Here is a 20,107-nt window from a genome sequence, read left to right on the forward strand (position 1 = left end):
TAAAGTAAGTCTAAATGTGTATATCTTTTGGTGCCATGATGGTTCAATAGTGCATGTATGGGTAGAGATTGGTTCAAACACTCTATTTTGGTGCATCACCCCTTTAGGTTAGAGTAGGTAGATTTTCTTTTATGCATTCCTTCTCCCTTTTCCTCTCCAAGAGTAGTTAGGTGCACCCTAATAGTAAAGGAGGCCATCCTCCTCTGGAAACTCAACCTCATAGTTCAAGTCCCACAGCTTGGAGGTTGTTTCCATGTTTTACAAGGTTGTCCTTAGGTTAAAAAACTTTGGAGAAGGGTGCAAACTTTTGTGGCAACAAGAACATCAGCGCCTTTCTACATGAATTCTTTTCTAGTCTACATCATTGCTACTATGGGATCTTTCTCTAGTCTTTCTATCAAAGGAGATCATCTTCAAGTTCCTATTTGTGAACACTATGACCAAATCAGTTTGGCAAATAATAAGTTCCACTATAGAAGAGTCCAAGATGCCTTCTTCAAACATTTTAGGTGCTTGTTTGATAAGCAATTGTCCATCAAGAGAGTATCTGATGCAGCATGGGAGAAGGTAAACCAATACGACTACATTTTTCTTCAGTTTCCCACTTTCACATACTTGAGAGTTGGATATTTCAATCTAGGGTCGTATACCTTACCTAGGTATGCTATAGATTGAATCATCCTAATGGAGCTAGCTAGACAACTCATGGACATGAAGAGTGATCGACATGCTTCACATAGGCTCAGATTTGGCATTACCTCAGCTAAGCCTTTGGCTATTGATAATTATTCAATTGTTTCTATGCATAAAGAAAAGAATATGGAAGTAGAACTGCAATTGATTACATTGAAAAAGTTTAAGGCTAGGTTTGATTTTGACTATCAAGAAACAAATTTTCAGATAAAAAGAGCCTATACTCATGTTAATCGCATTGAGGACATTTGGATTAATATGAGAATAGAACTTGACATCATGAAGATGGATTACTGTTGATTAACTTTGCAGCAAATAATTGATCTTAATATGTTGGAAATCCCTTCATATTTTCAAGTTAAAGATGATTGCAATGTCCTTGATCTAGAATTTCATCAAGCCGGCTTCGATAAGAAGTGCCCTTTTCTTATTCAATGGAAACAAAAGGAAGGTACATTTATCATGGATAGTTTTCAATCCATCCTAGTAAACACTAACAAATGTTTGAAAAGTAAATGTCTTAAAAGAGTAAATCTTAAGATGGGCTTGGATTGTGGAAGTTTTGGTCCTCTTGGCAGGAAATCACAACTGGAGATTACCCTCATCTTCTAGTGCCAAGGGTTCCTTTAAATTCAAATTGAAGGGCAAAAAAGCAAATAAATCATCTCAAGTTCCTCAGCCAATTCAAGAATTAGTAGTAGAATCAGAAGAAGAATTGGAAATGGAATCTGATAAAGAATATTCAGATGAAGAAGGGGAAATCATGATCACATCTCCCCCAATGCCTGCACAAGCTTGTACGTCTTCTATACATGAAGAACCCTTTTTGCAGGAGGTTGATGATGATGTAGATTCATTTTCTACTATTTTCACTCATTCCATTCCAGTCTTAGAGGTTAACACCATGGCTCTTCCTATTTCATCTGTTGTTGCTCATGTTCTTGCACATGAACAATATGATCACTTAGCAAATGTGTTTGAAGATTTTCTGACTCTTACCAGTGGTCAAGTTTCCTAACTTGATACATCTTTGATAGGATTTGAACTCTTCATGATAGAGTCTTCTCAACATGTTCTTATGCCTTCAACGGTACAGAGTGAATCATGCTCAATCGTTATAGATATACAATTTGGATCAATGCCAATGGTCTCCATTGTGCTTGCTTTTACAAATGAAAGTTTCAGCCTGCCTGCATGATTGAGCAAAATAACAACAAAGAGAAAGAAAGTGGTTGTTCCTCCTGAAAATCTTCCTGTTAAGAAGATTAAATCTAAATCCTTGAAAAATAAGATTGTTTCCATAATTTTGGTTAATGCTAATAAAACTAAATTTGTTGAAGTTGTTGAGCCCTTGGTAGATAAACCTGTTGAAGAACTTACTCATTCTCATTACAAGATTATTAAGGTTGAAGTTGGAAAGCAATCACATTGGGGTTGCTTGCAAAATGCTCAAGATGCATTAACAAATGTATCAAAAAGTAATCATGAGCTTTGGGAAAAGAAGAATCAGCTGAAACAGGAGATCTCTTGTTTGAATGAGGTTATTCAGAAACAATCTTCTCAAAGTGTTGTTGTTATGTCTCAAACATCTAAAGAAAGAAAGCTAATTGAAGTTGCCAAGTCTTAGATACAAGAAATCATTTCTGAAGGAGTTTGAGCTATTACAGAGATATTTGCAATTCTTAAGTGTGTCAAAGAGATGAATGAAATAGAACAAAACTTGATTTCTTCTTTGACTCTAGAAGTAGATAACCTAAAAAAAATCCTTGATGATCAAAATGAAATGATAAAATTTGGTCTGGATGCTATGGTCTCATGTGATATTCTTCCATCATGCGAGATGCTCTTCAGATTTCAAAGGCTCATTGGTTATAAGGAGGAGACATTAAGGAAGTTGATTACAAAGTTGCAGGTGGCCCTAGGAGATTGTCAAGCAGTTGAGACAAATGTTACTTGTGATTTGGAACAGATGGGATGTTGTATTATTGATGATTTTGGTAATTCTTTGGCAATAGAGAGAGTGACTTCCAAATATACAATTAGGATCAATGCTGATGTAGATTCTGAAGATTTTGCTTCGCACACAATGAACAAGTTTTTTTTGTATAAATCTTTGACAAAACATTTGTTAGATACTACAACAACAAATTTCAAAGTTGTGTAATCAACACATGAAAATGCAGTAAGAGTTGAAGCCATATCAAAGACGATGAAAATTGTTGATCTTTCCACAGTGCTAACATCATTGTCAAATTCAAGGCACTAAGAAACAATCTTTAAGATTGTTATTTTGTTTCATGATAGTAGTTGTAGAAGATGCATTACATGAAGATGTGTAATTACATGTAATGCAACTTACATGTATGTAAAAGGATGTAATGCGAGTTGCATGCAACCCTTTATTTTCTATAGTTAGACTAGGTCAAAGTTGGTTGAGTTGCTCCAACTATTTCCTCCATCTTTTTCTCAACTCCTATGCCTATATAAAAGAGTGCCCCCTCATTGTAAAATTGTCATTATCTTTATGCAAGAGAACTCTGGAGAAATTGTGCTAGCAGAACTTTGTTTGTGTAAACACCATTTTGAGAGAAAGTGAATACAAAGGAGCATTCAGGACTTAACTTTGATTAAGTGAGATTGTTTTTTATCAAGAAAAATAGGTTTTGAAGGGTTCCTGAAACCCTGTACATAGCTTTAGATATTCAATAACCACAGAGATAAAAGTAAAACAAACCTAAGAGGAACTGGCCACCCCCCAAAAAGGGGTAACTGTGGTGGCAAAAAATCCTATCACCAACCTAAAACAAAATAACCAACTAGGAAGTAAAGATCCGAATGGAAGGAGCTGCCTCAAAAAAACTAGGCACAACAAGGGAGGTCATGATACGCCCTTTAATTTAGAGTCTCCCTTGCTTGACCTAAGATTCATTTCTAAAGGAGGAGCAAAGGGCTTAGTTTTCTTTCTTTTTGCTGCAATCCAACCATCCTCCAGCTTAGTTGCCTCACCAATCCAATCCCCACAAGAAATTGAAGAGTGCAAGCCAGGGGGAGCAGAAGCAACAACAAACTCCCCAGGAGAATCTGTGGAGGGCTGGCATTCTACAGGAGCATGACGATCAGTCCAGATAGGGACAGGGGCAGGAGAGGTACTAGGGGCTAGACCCGAAGATTGGCCTTTCTCAGCAACCACTGGCACCGAATCGTCAATAGGGGGAGAGGACCTGACATCTTCAGTAACCACAGGCTCTGGGATGTCAATAGCATGGGGCAAGCCAGAATCATCCGCAACCTCCAAGGAACCTTCTGAGGACTTAAACATTGTGTAGTGCTCAGAGGAGACCCCAGACCACCAGGAAGGTGGAAGCCTTGGTTTAGTCTTCACAGCAACACAAAAAGCAATAACATGACCTATCTTATGACATTTTTTGCGACGGAAGGGAATACCTTCATAATCTAATGTTTCGATCTAGGAGCCCCGCAAAGAGGCCAAACAAATATTTTTTGGAAGGCCCTTTGAGACATCCATCTCAACAAGAATTTGTGCACACGTCGAATGGAGAACATCAGAAGTGGGTGAGTTCACATATAAAAAATCTCTTGAGAGAGTCCCTGATAGTTTCCAAAACAGGGTCTATCTAGAGATGGATCGAGAGGTTCGGGAGTCAGACCCAGATAGGGACTTTATTAAAGGATTTTGTAAGTGGATCGAAATCCATATGCTACGGTTTGAGTGGGTATTTGTCTTTCCATGAAAAAAAATTATGACACAAAATAGTCTTCTTGTCCTTAGCACTTGCAAACTTTACAATGAAAAATCCTCTACCATTTGGAAATATCTAGACACCATGGTCTAAAATTAGTTCCCATACCATGCTAGAGGGGGCCAAAAACCCTAAAAATGAAAAATAGCAATAAGGGAAGAGAACTCCTCTTCCATATTGAGAATATCTAAAAGGACCTTAACAGGTTTGGAGACACTTATAGGGACAACTTTTTTAGGATAAACCACAGACAGAAATAAAAACTACATGCAAATATAGCCAATAACTGAAAAAATAATAGATCACACAGAAATCAACACAAGGCACCAAGATTTAACGTGGTTCACCCAATCCCTGAGCTACGTCCACCAAATAGCAAGTTTGATATTATTACAATCCAGTGATTACAACCTAATTACAATCCGTAATCCCTTATAGCTCAATTTTGCCACAAGAACCAATTTCGCATCACAACATAATGAAAAATACCCAACCCTAAGCCCTTTTATACAAGTATTAAACCGCTTTAGGGTTATAACATGTCGGCCGTAATATGTCAGCTACCATGTCGGCCACGACCCAAAAAAAAAATTCGGGCGATGCCCTGAACCCAACTATTTATGAAGTATGTACAGTACTTTCCTGACCAGTCACCACAATCTAGCAATCTTCCACTTGGGGACTGATCAGGCTCCACACTAAACAACAATCTCCCACTTGGAGACTGATCCTGTAGCAATACCACTACCACATGGGGCTCCCACTGGATCAAACCACCCTGGACTCTACTGTTCTTTTATTCATGTTCAGTCTAAAAGACCAATCGAAGCTGAAGAGGAGTTCAACTTCTCCCTTGTTACAACCTTTGTCAACATATCTGTTGGATTGTCATTGGTATGTATCTTCGCCAGCTTTAACTGTCCATCCTCCAAAACTGACCGAATGAAATGGTACTGCAACTGTATGTGTTTGGTCTTAGAATGCAGAGCTGGATTCTTAGCAAGATGAATGGCACTCTGACTATCTGTGAACAAATAATTATCCTTCTAAGGATGTCCCAATTCTTCTAAGAAGAATTGAAGCCATATCATCTCCTTGGCTGCCTCTGTAGCAGCAACATACTCTGCCTCTATAGTGGATAGAGCATTAATCTTCTGTAACCTAGAAACCCAGCTCACGATTGCACCACCAATAGTAAAGACATAACCTGCAGTACTCCGCCTGGTATCAATATCCCCAGCCAAATCTGAGTCAACATAGCCCTGTAAATCAGTAGTAGAGCCCCCAAAGTGTAAACACTTATTGGATGTTCCTCTCAAATATCTGAGAATCCATTTGACAACATTCCAATGCTCAAATCCTAGATGATCATATACCTGCTAACAACTCCCACTGCATGTGCAATATCTGGCCTAGTGCATACGATAGCATACATCAAGCTTCCTACAGCTGAAGCATAGGGTACCTTGGACATCTTATCCTCCTCTTCCTGTGTCTTGGGACAGATTTCCTCAGTCAATTTCAAATGACTGGGTAAAGGTGTGCTGACAGCTTTAGCATTCTCCATAGAGAAACGTTGCAACACCTTCTCAACATAATCAGCTTGAGATGTTCTTCCTATCTCTACAAATTTTCATATCAAGGATTTGTTTTGCTGCCCCCAAATCCTTCATATCAAATGCATGTGCTAACTGGCGTTTCAGCCCCTTAATATGATCCATGTCAGACCCAGCTACAAGCATATCATCAACATATAAACATAAAATAATATAGCTATCATCATCCAACCTCTTAAAATAAACACAGTAACCTGAATGACACCTGTTATATCCATGCTCATGCATAAAACTGTCAAATTTCAGATACCATTGTCGAGGTGCTTGCTTCAAGCCATATAAACTTTTCTTCAATTTTCACACTAAGTTCTCCTTACCTTTGACCTCAAAACCCTGTGGCTGAGCCATATATATTTCTTCATCCAAATCACCATGAAGAAAGGTTGTTTTAACACGCATCTGCTCTAAATGCAAATCTTTAGTAGCCACAAGACTTAAAACAGTACGAATAGAAGTCATTTTAACAACAGGAGAAAATATTTCATCAAAATCAATTCTCTTTTTCTGTGCAAATCCTTTTACAACTAACCTAGCTTTAAATCTTTTCTTACCTCCTTCCTCTTCTTTCAACCTGTAAACCCACTTATGCTGTAAAGCTTTTTTACCTGCAGGAAACTTGCACAAATCCCATGTCTTATTTTTCAGCAAAGAGTCCATTTCATCTTTCATTGTAGACTCCCACTGAATCTTAGTATCCACCTGCACAACTTCATCATAACTTTCAAGTTCACCAGCATCAGTAAGTACAATTGAATACAAAGAGGGAGAAAACCTTTGTGGAGGTCTAATTTGCCTTGTTGACCGTCTAACATTCACTGGTGTGTGTGGTATTTGTTGTTGCAGTTGTTGCACATCATGAGGAATGGCTGGAACATCATCTTTTGGAGTATCATCCAGCACTACATAATCATCTTCTTTCTTCTCATGTTGCTGCAATAGATCTTTGTACAACACTTTCTCATTGAATGTGACATCCCGACTTCTAACAATTTTAAGGTTTTTAAAATCCCAAAGCCTATAACCAAATTCATTAATGCCATATCCAACAAAGACACATTTCTTTGATTTAGCTTCTAGCTTGGTTCTATTTTCAAAGTCTATATGAGCAAAAGCTTCACAATCGATGATCTTGAGAAAAGAATAACTCACCTTCTTACCAGTTCATGCTTCCTTTGGAATACCACAACCCAAAGGAGTAGAGGGACCTCTATTAATCAAATATACTGCAGTATTAACAGCCTCCGCCCACATGTGTAAGAGAAACCCAGCATGCAACCTCATGCTCCTTACGTGCTCCATTATAGTCTTGTTCATGCGTTCAGCCACTCCATTTTCCTGTGGAGTCCTTGGAACAGTTTTCTGTCTACGAATACCATTAGTGGAGCAATAATCTTCAAATTCATGACTGCAATACTCACCACCATTATCAGATCTGAGACATTTTAATTTCTTACTAGTCTCATTTTCAACCAAGCATTTCCATTTCTTAAAAGTTTGAAATACATCAGATTTCTATCTAAGGAAATAAACCCATACTTTTCTAGTTGCGTCATCAATAAATGTAGCATAATAATGAGAGCCACCAAGGGAAGATACCTGAACTGGTCCTCATACATCTGTATGCACAAGCTCTAATTTCTCCTTTTTGTTTTCCTTCCCAATCTTTACAAAACTCACTCTCTTTTGTTTTCCATAGACACAACTTTCACAGAAATCCATATTCACACATTTCAGACCTGGTAAAACTTTCTTTGAATGAAGTACTTTCATACACACTCATGTGCCCAAGTCTATTGTGCCACAGCGCTGTATCAGAATTTACAGTAGCTATTTGTTCTCCCTACTCAACTGCAACAATTGTTCCTGAACATTCATTTTTTTCTGAAACAATCAAAGTAGAAAGAACAATATGACCTGTACAAAAATATAAGGTGCCTACTTTCACACCTTTTGCTACTACAAGGGAACCTTTTGAAACCTTCCAATTTTTATCATTAAAAGTAACTACACAACCCTCATCACCGAGTTGCCTTGCTGAAATTAAATTCTTACTTAGTTTTGGAACATGTCTTACCTCATGTAGTAGCCAATGATTCTCATTTTGTAACTTAATCTTAATTTTTCCCGTTCCAACAATCTGACAGGGTTCATTATCCCCCAAATAAACAAGCCCAAAATCCCCTTGGACATAATCAATGAAATAACCTCTATGAGGTGTAGCATGAAATGAAGCACCAGAATCTAAAACCCATGAATCATCAACACTCTCTAAAGATAGAAGCAAAGCATCCTCTTCGGATTTGTTACTTACCACATTTGCCTCCTTGTCTCCATCTGATTTATCTCCTTCATTTTTTTTTTGATTCCAGCAATCTTTCTTTTTGTGCTCTGGTTTCCCACAGTACCAGCAATCATTTGGTCCTCTCGATTGAGACCTCCTCCCCTTTGACTTTCCTCTTGATTTTCCACGATTTCCAGAGTTACTTCCTCTTTCAGTCGTTCTGCCCCTGCTTTGTGCATTCAAAGCACTTCCTGATGTAGATCCACCTGAGGATTTCCTACGAGTTTCCTCACTCAAAACAACACCGATCACATCATCATATTTTAGGGTACTAGATCCAAGAATAGAATTACTCACTGCCATTACCAAGCCATTTCAGCTTTCAGACAAAGAACACAAAATCAAGAGAGCCCTAATTTCTTAATCAAAATTGATACCGACAGAAGATAACTGACTAGTAATAGTATTAAACTCATTTAAATGATTTGCAACAGATCCACCTTCTGCCATTTTCATATTAAATAAACGCTTCATGAGAAATATCTTGTTTGAAGCAGAGGGCTTTTCATACAGTGTCGCTAGGGTTTTCATCAAATCTTCTGTCATCTTTGCTTTTGTAATATTAAATGCCACCGGTTGTGCCAAGCATAATTGAATGCTTCCGAGTGCCTTTCTGTCCAAAAGATCCCATTCAGCCTCAGACATAGTTCCATGATTCTTGGCTTTGCCTTCCAACGGCTTCCATAAATCCTTCTGATATAGATAGTTTTCCATTTGCATCTTCCATAATTGGAAGTTCTACCCATTAAACCTATCAACCCTCAACTTACCCTCATCTGCCATCCCTCCCACTCAACCGTGAGACTCCCACTTAACCGTGAGACTTTCTTGTAGAGGATAACTGAAAGACAACCTTGCTCTGATACAACTTGTTAGGATAAACCACAGACATAAATAAAAACTACATGCAAATATAACCAATAACTGAAAAAATAATAGATCACACAGAAATGGACACAAGGCACCAAGATTTAACGTGGTTCACCCAGTCCCTGGGCTACGTCCACCAAACAACAAGTTCGATCTTATTACAATCCAGTGATTACAACTTGATTACAATCCATAATCCCTTACAGCTCAATACCGCCGCAAGAACCAATTTTGCATCACAACATAATGAAAAATACCCAACCCTAAGCCCTTTTATACAAGTATTAAACCGCTTTAGGGTTAGAATGTGTCAGCCATATGTTGGCCATAATATGTCGGCCACAGCCCAAAAAAAAATTTCAGGGTGATGCCCCGAACCCCACTATTTATGAAGTATGTACAGTACTTTCCTGATCAGTCACCACAATCTAACAAACTTCATGGGGACGAGGAGGCCCAGAACCAGCACGAGTAGCACCATGAAGACCTACTTCAAAGGTAGCCACGTCAACATAAGAGACAACCCCTACCCCCTGAAGGCGTAGGAGAAACCAAACCAGAAGACCCAACAACACCAAGAAGAGCTATTGAAGGAGTGCCAACAGGAGGCAGGCAAACCCTACCATCCCCCAAGGCCAACGCAGTAGGCGAGAGTACACCAAACTTGATCAAGGACAGAAGAGGGTGAAGCAACTCAGGAGCGTACACATCAAAGACAACATGTTTTTGAAATTTTTGCATTGTGCACCCAGACTTATGCTTGAACTGTTGAAATTGTTGATAGGTTTTGATTAAGTGAGATTGTTATTTGTGTGAATTGTAAGCTTTGTCTATGATTCATCCAAGTTGTCTTTGATTCATATTGTCTTGTGTTATTAGTAATTGTTCTAGTGAGTTGAATTGAAAAGAGTTAAGAAACAATTGAAGCTAGAGCTTTGACTGGGAGCAATTGTGAAAGTGTATAGCTAGAATCTTTGTCTGTAGCTTATATTTTCTTCTTAATTCGTAAAATAGTAGTATTCTTACTTTTAGGAGCCTTTGTGCCATAATTGTAAAAAAAAATTCATATAGAAGTACAACCGGACTTAGAGCCAAACTGATATATTTTAGCTAGCCTTGGAGTTAGTAATAGTTTATCAGTATCATTGTTTCCAACTCTTGATAGAAGTGTAGTTAGAGATTATAGAAGTGTAGTTAGAGATTCATCTTGCCCATTATTCACTCTACGAGTAAGTGGATTCTTTCTTGAAAGTTAAGAAGAAAGGATATTTGTAACACCTATTTTATAAAATCTCTCAACTTCTTTCTTACCTTGAGTTGATCCAAGGAATAGTGAGAAGGGAAAGCCTTGCCTTTAAGGTAGGAGAGAGAATGTCTCACATGTTGTGGCTGGTCATCTTATTTTGTGACTGAATTTTTACCCAAAACTTTTGGTTGCAAAATATCCACCCAACATGACCAAATGCATTTCCAAAAATAGAAAGGGTCCATCTCAATCACCACCCGACTTACCACAAATAGTAAGTACATGAAACTAAGCCTAAACAAAGTCTATTCTGAACCAAACAAATTCCAACCTATACCTTACTGAATTGTGGAGAAGACAAGACCCTCCCAAGCCAAGCCATTGTCTTAGAAAACCCTCTATCCTCAATAATTAGCCTACTAGGATCGCAATAATAAGCCAATCTTTGAAACTCTGATGTTGACAAAAGTGAGAACATTACGTTGTGTCTACATTGCTATTTTTTTTAATGTTTATGTAAGAGTAGTAATTTTTCACTTTTTTTTTAAAGAAATAAATGGTTTGTGACAATAATATATTATTAAAGAGTTGTATTGTTTGCCACGGTAATAGATAACAAATTGTTATAATATGAATTACATAATGAATTGACACTTACTACTTCCATGCACTATTTTAAAAAAATGTAGGCTCCTTTCCTAATTAGTTAGTGGGTGCCTCTATAAAGTACTTTTTACAAATAATTGTTTTGTTTTGTCTTTCTTTTATGTTATTTTGGAAGGGAAAAGCAATTAATATCAAGGGCCAAAATGTACTTCCTATTTAGGCAAATCTTAGTACCCATTACTTTGGATCCAAAATGGTTTTCTTAGAGCTTTTGTAATGCCTACTCCTAGTTTACTTCTCATATTATATTGTCAAATTCTTTTGGGCCAACTTTATGGTTATGTTTGATGATTAGTAGTACTTGATTACCTGGTTTGTTCGGATGTTATTTCATACTCAGTTGATTTATGCGATGAGCTACTTGATACTCGGTTATTTCATGTGTGCATGATTACTCTTTCAATGATGATGCTTATATACTGTGATTTTAGTTATTTCATGATGATAGTTATATGGATGATTTATCTACAGTTTCTATAGATACTTACCTCATACTTGCATGTGTATGGTGTACATGTATGATTTTATCTTATGTTTGACATTTTTGATGTGGTTGAGGGAGGGAGTCCTAGTTACTTGCTAGTTGGGATCTGCATGATGCACCACTTTCCACCATTGCCTATTTAGTTTAGATTTATATGTATATGTACACGCTCTAATTATATGCAGATTGCAAGTATTGGACTTCGACTTCCTTGAATTGCTAGGATGAGTGTGCCCTATCGCAATATCTCAATGGTAAAAGAGGGAAGATAGTTCTCGAGTTCAAATCCTAACCCTAAGCCAATTGTCCTAGAAAGTAGGACAAGTATCTGAGTTATTTACCTTTTTGAATTTGTTAAGTGATGTGAACTCGTGACTTTTGACTCTTGAGTTTGATTTAGTACTTTGACTTTATAATGAGTTTTCTTATTTAGTTTTGTCTATTGTGATTTTCAGTTATAATTCAATCAAATTAAATGATTATTAAATGATTTAATTTAACAAAAAATTTATAAAGAAAAATCAAATTTTAATTATAGTTTATTAATTGAGAAATTAATTAAATTAAAGTTCTAAAGTTGGTGTAATTATATTTATTTAATTTAATAATAATTTTTTAGGAGTTTCATTTTAATAATAAACTCTAAATATTTTTATTAGTTGAATTAATAAATATATTAAAGATCTCTTGCGATTTAATAAAAGGGAGAAAATAAATTTAATAAAGTTTATTTTAATTATAATACAAAAAGTTTGCACGTGAAACTAAAATAAAATAATAAAGAAAAAAAGATCACGTAATTGCAAAATCAAAATCCTAAATGAAGAAGGCTCTTTATTAAGAAATTAGAGCTCATTTCTCTACACATAGGTTTGAAGGAGCAAATTTTGAGAAAGAGGGTTTTCAAGGAGATGAGAATTTCTTGAGAGTTTTGAGCATCCGATTGGGTAGGATCAGGTCGAGGTAGGATCTTGTTGAGTTGTGCACAATAATTTCCACTTCAAAATTTTCTTTGTCTTCTTTGTGTTTGTATGGATCTATTTTCAGAATTTGATTCGGGTTGAAACCCTTGTGTTGAAATTTATTATTCTTTGGAAACATTTGTGAATGAATTTAAGATTGGAAACCTTTGTTTAAGAAATTTGGTGATTCATAATTGGATTGTTAAAATCGGGATGAGGGTTGGGAAAGAATACCAAAAAGTAAATTTACAAATTTGATAGCTTGTATTTGTTTTACTATTAGATCTATTATGGAAATTATATATATATATATATAATTACCACAGTAATTCATAATTATTGTGATAATTAAATTATATATATTTAAATAGAATTACAATTTGTATTGGAAGGACATTATTTTATTAATTTTTTTATAATATTTTTTTTTAAACTATAATATAAAATAGTTTGAAGGGGCACGGGGGCCACCAAAACCCTACCTACCCTGCGATTGCTATAAGTAGGCTACATGACAGCTTGCTACTACCGAAGTAGTAGGTACTACCTTAAGGTAGTACAACAACAGTGACACTATCGCAGCTTATGAAGCCGACCGACAAGCCATAAACACTTATGTATATGTGATTTCAAAAAAAATTAATAAGATTCTTATTAAATAAAGTTTTAATATAATAAATTAGTTTAATTAATATGTAATAATATTATAAATTATTTTTAAAATTATAATATTAGTAAATTAATAATTATTATTATTAATAAATAAATTAATATTATTTTATTAATGATTTAATAATAATTAATATTATAATAATAATTTATTTTTTAAATAATTTTTAATAAAAGAGTTAGTTTTATAGCTATATTATTTTAAAAATTAAAAAAATTATTTTAATGATGTTTAAATTTTATTAAGCGATAATTCATTTTTATACAAAAAATTGGGTTTTTATATTTAGATGATTTTAAGGAATTTGTTGAGTCTTTTGAGATTCCCGTGGAGCCAAAAACCTTAACAAATCTAATACTCGAAAAAAAAAAAAACTTGAACCTTGTTTCTAAATCAAAATCTTATGTTTTCAAAACCAAACAAATTATAAAACTACACTTGATGTGATGTATGGTTTATTGGTGTTGGGTCGGGTTTGACTTAATATGTTGACCAATCAGGATGTTTATCAAAGGCTTGGGGAGTTTTGTTCTATGATGATGTTATGTATATTTTAGTCATAATCTTTTATACCCGACCATGGTGATGTATTCACTCTTTCTATGATGAGTTTTGATCAGATGTTTGTTAGTACTTTCCAATTGCTTGTATAAAACTGAGGTGAATGGTATGATTTTCTTCATATAACCTTTGAGTTTCGATCAATTATCTTTTGATGCTTTCTAGTTGCTTGTATAGAACTGAGATGATTATTGTGACTTTCTTGTTGTAACCTTTGAATTTTTGATCAGTTATCTTTTGGTGCTTTCCAGTTGCTTCTATAGGACTGAGGTGATTATTGTGATTTATCTATAGGTGCTTTCTAGTTGCTTGCATAGGACTAAGGTGAATATTGTGATTTTTCTTTAGGTGCTTTCTAGTTGCTTGTAAAGGACTGAGGTGAAAATTATGATTTTATGAGTTGTACTTTTTATGAGCTTAAGGTAGGTAATCTATGTGTATGTTGGGAAGTGGCTTGTAATGGAGGTTAGAGCCCCATAGAGGCTGCTTGGGGAACCCCTTCTAAGTTGTTTTAATAAGTGATAACATTTTATTAAATAGTTTTAAAATGAATTAATAAGAGTCAGTGTTTGTCCTCGCCCATTCCTCAAGTGCTAGTATATGCTAGGATGGGAGTAGAGATGATGCTTGGTTGTGGCATTGCTTGTTAGTATACCTTGCTTGTACAAAAGGATACTAATGCCACATAGAGACACTAGGGGGCCAAAGTCCAGAGAGGCTATTAGGGTAACCTTAGAGTTGGCTCATGTAATGACACTTGGCCACTTACATAGTAGATTTCTTATGTGTCTTTGTTGCCTTTGGGATTAGATGTTATTTTTGTCTTGGTACCTTTGTGATAGATTGCTATCATGTTTTCCTTGACCTAAATGTTGGTTATTATTTATGGATTGATATCCGTATGGGACTTGAGATTTTCTCCTCAGCATGGTGAGAGTGACCCTTTTAGGTTCTACCAAGTCAGTTGGTAGTGTTTCTTATACCATTGAGATTCGACAGTTGGATGTCATTGTTGGATGTGCTTGTGTAGTTGTTCCTTTCATTCTAATCTTGTGGTTCTAATGGATAGTTATATTTTATTGTATTGTACTTGATTATTAGAGATCTTATGAGATGATGTATTTCATTCATGATGTATATTCTTTAATCTTTTCATACCATGTGACTTGTAGAGAGCATGATTATGTATTTCGGTTATGCCATGAGACATCTTATGTAATTGTATATTATTTAATTAGATTCATACTTGTGAATATTCTATGATGTGGATTTGTTGTGTATCGGATTTAGTATTAATGAAACTTATATATATGTGATTCAACATCATAGAACCCTTAGGAGATGTAATCTATTTATGGATGGTTAGTATGTGTATGAGTTATTGCTTTTGCTATGTTATCTCTTGTTGTTTTAATCTTTCAAAAAAAAAAGTTTGGCAAACTTAGTGAAACTTTAGGTTAATTTATTTTGGGTTCCCTGGCGGGGCGTTACAACATTCAAGTACAAAAATTGAGAAAGAAGACCCTCTTAGTTTTTGGAGATAAAAATCCTCAATTCCTCTTGTAAAATATTTTAATTATCAGAGTCAAAGGAATTTCAAATTTAGTTTAATTTTTGTCATGCTAGATTTGAATTTTTTTAGGTTAATTTCTTTTGGGTTCCCTAGCAGGGCGTTACAACATTCAAGTACAAAAATTGGAAAGAAAACCCTCTTAGTTCTTGGAGATAAAAATCCTCAATTCCTCTTGCAAAATATTTTAATTATCAGAGTCAAAGGAATTTCAAATTTAGTTTAATTGTTGTCATGCTAGATTTGATTTTTCCCAGCCATTTGGGGTGAATTGTATGAACAAATTGGTGAGAGATTTGTATGGCTAATTTGCTGGTTTGAATTTTGAGATTTATTGCACTTTTAGTATTTACACATTTGAATTTTTGTTTAAATAAAGCTCCTAATTTTCTTTTGAATCTTATTAAAAAAAATTGTTCTAGAGGTACATATCAAAACTTCTAGATACTCGAGTTGTTATCATCAAGAACTTCTTTTTACTTTGTTTTTCTTACATCTTTTTTGATATGAAACCAAACCATTTTTATGTTGTGAATTAAATCTTGAATTTCCCTTAATGTGTCATTGCTATTTCTCAAGCTCTTTCTTTAATTTGCTGATCTATTTGATTCATGTCAGGGACTTTTTGTTGTTCTTGTTAGTCAGAAATCATATTAGAGTTTAGTAATTGCTTGTTAGATGTTATCCAATGAAGGAGTCTGAGTTTAAACCATAGTACTAGTCCATGTCAATCTTGATATTTTTGTTTCATTAACTTTTGCAAGATTGATTTGAAACATACTTCATCTTGTTAATTTTTAGTGTGTATGTTTCCATTCGATTCAATTCAATCATGGAGGAAGGCTTATTCTTCATTAATATATGTGGTTGGTGCCCCTTCACCAAGGGATACCACATTTTCATTATCATATCTTATTATTATATTATATAATATATAAATTGACAATAATTATATTATCACTTTTCTATGTTGTTCTTATGAAATATGACCATAGCTACACTAACATCAACACTCCCTCTTAGCTAGGGAGGCTTCCGTATTAGGTCAAGTCATAATGAATTTATCATTAAGGTTTACCATAAACATTATAGTAAATTTTAGATATCTTCATATGACATCCTTTGATATCACCTCTCGTGATATGATCATTTTAGATATATGTACAACATGGCATGTGCCTAGACATCACCTTATGCGATATTCACATGTCCTTGGATACCATTGTATACACTATCCTCCATAATGAATTTATGAGATTTACTATTATTGCATGTCCTCGGATACCACCACATATGCTACCCATCATAATGGATATAAAGCTCACTTTTAGGGAATAGCCTTGGATACCACTCTATATGTTATCTTGCATAATATATTTGTGATATCTACCATTGTGACATGTCCTTGGGTACCACCACATGCATTGCCCACCATAATGGATTTTAAAATATTTACATGTGTAATGAATACCCATTATTCTATGAGATATCAACCATCATTTTGAGATTGTCACTTCAAAATGAAGGTAACAATGGACAAGAGTTTTATTGTTGTAATATCATTACCTTATAAAGATATTCACATCACAAGTACAAGGAAATTCACCATAGATTCTCTAACATTGGCTTGATGCAACACACATGATATCCACCATGAATCATATTAGAGGGTTGATCCACCATAGCTACTTCCAAAGGGTGGAACAAAAGCTTTCACCTCAAACTTCTTTCTTAGAGGAAGAATGCATAACAAGGAATTGCACCTTGAACTTATCCCTCATAGAGAAGAACACATGAATGAGGGATTGTACCTCAAACTTATCCCTCATAGAGAAGAACTCATTAATGAGGGATTGTACCTCAAACTTATCCCTCATAGAGAAGAACTCATTAACGAGGGATTGTACCTCTAACTTATCCCTCATATAGAATAACTCATGAAGCATATGTTAACCTTTTTTTGACCTCTTCATCCAGGATTGCTTTTGATGAATTATCGAAGTCCCTCTGGATCTAATATCAACCTTCTAACTTCTTCATCCAAGGTTTCCTCTAATGAATTGTCAGACTCCCTTTGAATTTGATATCAACCTTATGAACTTCTTGCCCAGGGATGCCTTTTATGAATTGTCAAACTCCCTTTGAATCTGATATCAACCTTTTGAGCTTCTCACCCAAGGTTGTTTATTATGAATTGTTAGTCTTCCTTTGAATCTAATACCAACCTTCTAATAATGAAAGAAGAATGGTCAATAGGAACATGTCTAGCTTAAGGAAAAGGGGCAAAAAAATCCAATACAGATTTAAATACAACTTTAAGGGCTCCAACCATAAGGAGTTAAAAAAACCCTAGTTCAAGAGCAACAACTTCTATAAACAAGCATGTGTTCTTCTCAGATATCAAATTTCTCATAACTTAATTACCCACTTGGATAATTTGAGCATAAACTTAAACAATTCTCAAAGCTCCAACTTGGAATAAATCTTTACCTATGTCTCCTACTTGTGCACAACATTTTCTCTTCTATCCTTCTTGTATGCTCCTCATGTGGGTTGAGTAGATATAGGGTTTTTTTTTTTTTTTTATGTCACTAGTTGGTCATGGCTCTATCCCATGTCCTTGCTTACCATTGTTCTCTTCTTCTTGCTTGTTGATAGTTTTTTGTGGTTTCTCTAAGCTTTTTTTTTCTTGCAGTAGGTAGGCATGTTTCTTTGTTGTTTCTTTTTTTGTGCTTTTTCTCATTGTGCTTTGTAAATGATTAACTGAAGCAACTGAAATAATGATTAACTAAAGTAATTGAAATAACAATTTCATATCTTTTCTTCTATATAGTAAAGTAAATACATGATCAGTTACAAGAGGAATATAAATGTATATTAGGAATGGAAAGAAGAAACATACAAGAAGTAATTGGCGAGTCTTTATCTAGTTGTGCAAGCCTCGACTTTCGGTAAGAGGAGAAGAATTGACTTAGGCTTAACCTCCCAACCTTAGACCATATTCATCCCCACACAATCTATTGAATAGAAAGACCCTCCCTACCCTAGGATCAAGCTTAGGGTACTACTAGTCCAGCCACCTGAGCATTTCCAATGTTTAAAATGTTTGTAAAGTTATAGATGGACATCTAAATAACTAGCACTACTGACATCAAATGATCATAGATGACAAACATGCCTTTAACAACCTTGGCCAAGGTTTTTGGATGGGTTCAATTACCCGATCAACACTACTCAACTTGACAACAGGGAAACAATAAATATGAACATCCATGAGCTATTAAATGATTGTTCTTTTAAAAAAATATATAATTATTATGTCATATCTGATTTTGTTTCCATGTTATTGTAGATTTCTTTATCACCTCTTTACCTCTTTCCTGGCCATATAGTCAGGTGAGTCCCTAGTGTCTATATTTTAGAGTAAACCAACTCATTCTATTGATCCGTAGCTAGTGTATGAATATTACATGTTTCAGTATATAATCAACTTTTATGTCTTGAGGGAAATAAATTTAAGACTTGCAACAATACAATTCGATTCTATAATACAGTAGTGAAATTAAAGATGTATAAACTTGTCATGAATAATTGGTCTCGACTTAGCATGGAAATATTTGACTCACTGAGAACCTATTCAGTAATACCTAACAAAGATGAAGTTCAACAGTTCATGGAAATATACCTTACTGTTGTAAGTACAAATGTAGTAGTAATTTGATATATATATATATATATATATATATATATATATATATATATATATATATATATATATATATATATATATATATATATATATATATATATATATATATATATATATATATATCGAATATAGAAACCTGACCACATGACTTGGTTGTTTGAAGAAAGAAGTGCCTTGGTTGGACACTAACAATCCAGTTCCTTCACTGAAGTAATTCCAATCACACAACTTAGAGTGATTATCAATCATGACTTTCAGTAGAGTTCAAAATGAGAAGGAAATGACGTGAGAAAAAATATAGAGATAAATCAGAAATAGGGTAGGAAGAGAAAATAAATTCTTGTTCTTGAGTTTCTCATGACTCCCAAATATATAGAGGCATTCAATATATCAAGGCTTCTAAGAAGTCGTAACTCTTAAAGAATATTTTGCCTTCTTGGACGCCGATATAATATGCCAAATGTGCAATTTGGTTTCTAGTAAAGAATTGAATAAATAATGAAAAAGGATTTGAAAGTTATAAATCAAAGAAAAATTTATTATATATTTATCTACTTCCACATAGATGTATTTATAAGATGGAATTATATTATATGTTTTATCCAAGATCATATCTTTTATTATCTATATCTAAATACATGCTTTATTTGGAAGATTATTTTATTTTCTTATACATGTATTTAAATGTATGTATTAGATAGGATCTTATATAAAAATGATATTATGGTGTCACCTTTATTTCTATATCTATGTGCACATACATAAATATGTGTAACAATGAAATGATGGAAATAACAACGGCAAGCCGTTAAAGGTATGTACTTTAATTAAGTTAAAACCATTAATGTTTTAAATATTTATCTAATAGATCATGCATGTCCAAATGATTGTACCCTACTATACAAGTCACTAGGTTCTTACCAAGATAGTTATAGGTCATACCTATCAACCAGATAAA

The sequence above is a fragment of the Cupressus sempervirens genome, chromosome 2 (genome assembly GCF_028749045.1).
Source record: "Cupressus sempervirens isolate cs-2001-9-10 chromosome 2, ASM2874904v1, whole genome shotgun sequence".
Taxonomy (NCBI): domain Eukaryota; kingdom Viridiplantae; phylum Streptophyta; class Pinopsida; order Cupressales; family Cupressaceae; genus Cupressus; species Cupressus sempervirens.